General features: G+C 42.2%; 1 pseudogene; it reads left to right on the top strand.

The window, feature by feature from the left end:
- Positions 1-675: 675 nt before the first annotated feature.
- Positions 676-1,194, top strand: LOC132670951 (large ribosomal subunit protein eL24 pseudogene; annotated as a pseudogene).
- Positions 1,195-5,268: the final 4,074 nt, after the last annotated feature.

Here is a 5,268-nt window from a genome sequence, read left to right as displayed (position 1 = left end):
CACACACACACACAATTATTTTACACTTGAGGCAGAAATAGTCCCGTGGCCCAAAGTGAACTATGTCATGGGGCATCCTGTGTGGTGGCCAAGTCAGATGCTGCCTGTTGTGATTTTACATTTTTAAAGGTTTAAAAAGTCAAAGTTACAGCAGATGAAAATTCTATGAAGTGCAAAGCTCAGTGTTCCTAAGTAAAGGTTGGAACACAACCATATATATATATACAACCATATATACATATATATATATATATATATATATATATATACACATATATATATGTATATATATATATATATATGTTTATTTATTTTGAGAGAGCGCATGAACACACAAGAAGGAGAGGGGCACAGAGAAGGGGAGACAGAATGCCAATCCTAGGCTCTGCACCATCAGAAACCCAGTGCGGGGCTTGAACTCACGAACTGTGAGATCCTGAGCTGAGCTAAGAGTCAGATGCTTAACCGACTGAGCTACCCAGGCGCCCCAGCTCAATGTACTTTGCCCCATGTTATTGGGATGCCATGAATTTTATGTATTTTTGTTACCAGTTAGTACCCATCAGGTCAAAACAAGAAAAGCAGACCTCGAATGTCACACGTAGGCTCACTGTGCAGAGTAGATTATTTTCTTATCAAATTAGATGGCACAGAATTGTGCCTGTTGGGCGGTGATGCTCCGGCTGTGCTTTTTTTCTCTTCACCATCTTTCCTTCTCGCGGCCGCTGCAGCCACGAAGTTCAAGCTGTCAGTTTCTCTGGGTACAAAATCTACCCTGAACATGGGAGGCCCTATGCCGGGACTGAGGGGAAGGTTTTCTAATTTCTTAATGAAAATGCAAGTCAGCATTCCTTTCCAAGAGGAATCCTCAGCAGAGAAACTGGACTTTACAAAAGAAACACAAAAAGGGACAGAAGAAATTCAAAAGAAAAGAACCCGCCTGTACGGTCCAATTCCAGAGGGCCGTCACTGGTGCATCTCATGCTGGTAAAATGGCCAAGAGGGGTCAGAAACCTGACGTCAGGAAGGCTCAACGAGAATAAGCCATCAGGGCTACCAAGGAAGCAAAAACGGCTAAGCAAGCACCTGTAGACAGCAACGGCGGCTGCTGAGGCTCCCATGAAGGCAGCACCTAAGCAAAAGACGGTAAAGCCTGGGAGGGTTTCTTCACCCTGAGTTGGCAGAAAACGCTAAGTTGGTGGATCAGATTTTATTTTATTATTGTTTATTTTTTTTTAAGTTTATTTATTTTGAGAGACAGAGCACAAGCAGGAGAGGGGCAGAGAGAGAGGGGAGAGAGAATCCCAAGCAGGCTCAGTGCTGTCAGCACAGAGCCCGATGCAGAGCTTGATGAAGAGCTCGATCCCACGAACCGTGAGATCATGACCTGACGCTTAACTGACTGAGCCACCCGGGCACCCTGACAGATCAGATTTTTAAATAAACATCTGACTATTAAAGAATCCAGGGGCACCTGGCTGGCTCAGTCAGTTGAGGGTCTGACTTCGGCTCAGGTCATGATCTCACGCTTCGTGAGTTCAAGCCCTACATTGGACTCTCTGTTCCTCCCCCACTTGTGCATGCACACTCTCTCTAAAAAAAAAAAAAAAAAAAAAAAAAAAATATATATATATATATATATATATATATTTTAGGGTTTACAGAGTTTTTTTAGAGTTTATATGTATATATATATATATATATATATATAGAGAGAGAGAGAGAGAGAGAGAAAGAATGTGTTGACATTGCCACACTAAGCATTTATTACAATATCCCCGGCTCACAGGAAAGCAACAGCCAGGAGAGTTAGAATACTTTGAATGGAGTATCTCAGGATATGATTTCTTGTCTAAAAAAATAAGGAGGCAGTAACTAAAGTTCCCAAGTGGCCTATTTGTTAGCCACGCAAGAAAAGCCATTTACCAATGATGAAGAAATTAAACTGTGTTTGTAGATGCTAAATAAATGTGTCCAGATAAAATATGCTTTTTAGGGGCGCCTGGGTGGCTCAGTCGGTTGAGCGTCCGACTTCAGCTCAGGTCATGATCTCACAGCCTGTGAGTTCGAACCCCATGTTGGGCTCTGTGCTGACAGCTCAGAGCCTGGAGCCTGCTTCGGATTCTGTGTCTCCCTCTCTCTCTGCCCCTCCCCTGCTCATGCTCTGTCTCTCTCTGTCTCAAAAATAAATCAAAACATTAAAAAAAATTTTTTTTAATTAAAAAAATATGCTTTTTAAAACTATTAGCCTTTTCTGGTGCCTGGCTGGCTCAGTCAGTACAGCATGCAACTCTTGATCTTGGGGTTGTGAGTTTGAGCCCCGCGTTGGGTGTAGAGTTTATTTAAAATAAATACAATAAAAAATAAATAAGACTATTGGCCATTCAGTGAGAACAGCTGCATGAAGAGTTAGGGAAGCAACATCAGTAAATTTAAATAATTTTTTTAATGTTTGTATTTATTTTTGAGACAATGAGAGAGCATGAGTGGAAGAGAGGCAGAGAGAGAGGGAGACACAGAATCCGAAGCAGGCTCCAGGCTCTGGGCTGTCAGCACAGAGCCCGACACGGGGCTTGAACTTGTCAACCGAGAGGTCATGACCTGAGCCAAAGTCCAACATTCAACCGACTGAGCCACCCAGGCAGGCGTCCCACAACATCAGTAAATTTAAAAGCAAGGCAAATGATTTCAAATGTTTTTCCCGGGCTCTTGATGACTTAATTGATGTTGCCAATATTGCTCAGTTGATGATTCAAGAAGTCAATGCCAAGTTTGAAGTGCTAGAGTGACCAATTCATCCCAGTTTGCCCAGAACATTTCTAGGCTTAACACTGGAGGTCCCGTGTTGCAGAATCCTCCCTAGTTCCGGGTGAATTGGGATGATTTCTCACCCTAGAAATGACTGAAAAATTAGCCTCTTATGAGTAGTTTGTGTGCAGCAAGTATATGCAAAAATATTTTCAAAGTTGAGAAAAAATCAAATCAGTACAACCCGAAGTGGAATCTTCCAAGATGTGCACAACCAACGGCGGTAAAAATATGTGTGGAACAGAAAAAGATTTTGTTGACAAACTTACAGTTTGTGAAACTGTAAGGTATTTAAAGCCTATTCACTGTATTATTCATCAGCACGTACTTATCAGGAAATACACGAACCCATCATGTGTTATTGAACCAATAGCATCCCTGACGTATTTCATTTATTCTCGTGGACTCAGCAGCCATCGTCGGGTCTGGGAATTTTTGACGGAAGCTAAACATCCTGACTTGCCCTGCCACACAGAAGCTGGACGGATCAGCGGTGATAAAGTTTTCTTGAGACTTTCTGAGTTCAGGGCCAAGGTTGCAAATTTCTGAATGAAAAGAACCTCCCTCAGCCATGACTGAACACTGAATACCTTTGGAAATTAGCTTTTGCTGCAGACTTGATGAATTTTATTTTTAATTTTTTAAATGTTTATTTACTTTTGAGAGAGAGGGAGAGCATAAGTCGGGGAGAGGGGCACAGAGAGAGAGAGAGAGAGAGGGAGACACAGAATCGTAAGCAGGCCCCAGGCTCCGAGCTATCAGCACAGAGCCCGACTCAGGGCTCAAGCCCCAAAACCGTGAGATCATGACCTGAGCAGAAGTCAGACACTGAACCGACTGAGCCACCCAGGCACCCCCAGACTTAATGAATTAAACTTATAGTCACAAGTCAAAGCACCACCTGTACTTGAAACCTACATGGCACTTGCGTCATTTTGATGATTCACATGAATGCAAGAAATGGCACACTGCTATCTTTATGTGCTTGCTGTGTTGCCAAAAGTTCAAACGAGAAATGCTATCTCCATTCCCACACAAATTTGCAGCAGATATATTTTCAAACCTCAAACTACAGGGCCAGCAGTGTCTTTCAGACCTTGATACAAGTGCAATGGAGATGTCCATATTTCAAAATTCATTTCCTTGTGGGATTGCAAAGCTTCCACCCGTCAACCACAGGTGGTTAACTGAAATGTGATGAATGACATTCGAAAAGGCAAACATCAAAACGAGAAGCTAACAGAGTTCTTTCTACAAATGACTTCTGGGGCGCCTGGGTGGCTCAGTCGGTTAAGCGGCCGACTTCGGCTCAGGTCATGATCTCACGGTCCACGAGTTCGAGCCCCGTGTCGGGCTCTGTGCCAACAGCTCAGAGCCTGGAGCCCGTTTCAGATTCTGTGTCTCCCTCTCTCTCTGCCCCTCCCCTGTTCATGCTCTCTCTCTGTCTCAAAAATAAATAAACAGTAAAAAAAAATAAAAACAAAAAACAAATGCCTTCTAATTGAGGGATATACTCAGAATCATGTTTGAGGATTGACATCAGCAGTTGACAGTACCTGTGTGCAAAGACATTTCAAAAAATGAAATACAGGGGCGCCTGGCCGGCTCAGTCGGTGGAGCACGTGACTCTTAATCTCAGGGTCATGAGGTCGAGCCCATGTTGGGTATAGAGAGTATTAATAAGGTTTAAAAAAATGAAATAGACAAAATCTCATCCCATATCATTAACAAATGAATATTCGCACATGACTTTGATGGTAGGAAACACTAATTTCACACTTTCTGCAAAAAATTCATTCAGAATGGATGATAGACCTAAATGTAAAACATAAAACTAAACCATTTTTAGAAGAAGGCATAGGACAGGGCGCCTGGGGGGTCTCAGTCAGTTAAGCATCCAACTCTTGGTTTCGGCTCAGGTCACGATCTCATGGTTTGGTGAGTTTGAACATGGAGCCTGCTTGGGATTCTCTCTCTCTCTCTTCCCTCTCTGACTCTCCCCTACTGTTCCCTCTCTCTCTCTCTCTCTCTCTCTCAAAATAAATAAACTTAAAAAAAAGAAGAAGAAGAAAACAGGACAAAATCTTTATGATCTGGTTTAGGCAGAGTTCTTAGGCATGACATCAGAACCATGATCCATAAAAGAATTGATACATTGGACTTGATCAAAATTTGGAATTTAGTTAAGACACTGTTGAGAGAATGGAAAGACAGGTACAGAGGTACAGTCTGGCTGAAAATGTTGTTAAAGAACTTCGAATCCAGAATAGACCTGTCGAAACAATGAGCCCAAACTGTCCTAGGCAAACCCAGCTTCTGCCAAATGGAAAGTAATTTAGGCTATTTTCAACACGATGCGAGGTATGTGATAATACCTAACTTTTACTCAATATTTCCATGTGTCAGATATCATTGTAAGCATTTTAAATATATTAACCTTATTGAATCAGAAAAACCCTA

The sequence above is a fragment of the Panthera onca genome, chromosome C1 (genome assembly GCF_046562875.1).
Source record: "Panthera onca isolate mPanOnc1 chromosome C1, mPanOnc1 haplotype 2, whole genome shotgun sequence".
Classification (NCBI taxonomy): Eukaryota; Metazoa; Chordata; class Mammalia; order Carnivora; family Felidae; genus Panthera; species Panthera onca.
Note: the sequence above shows the minus strand (reverse complement) of the source record. Positions and strands in the feature narration are given on the sequence as shown.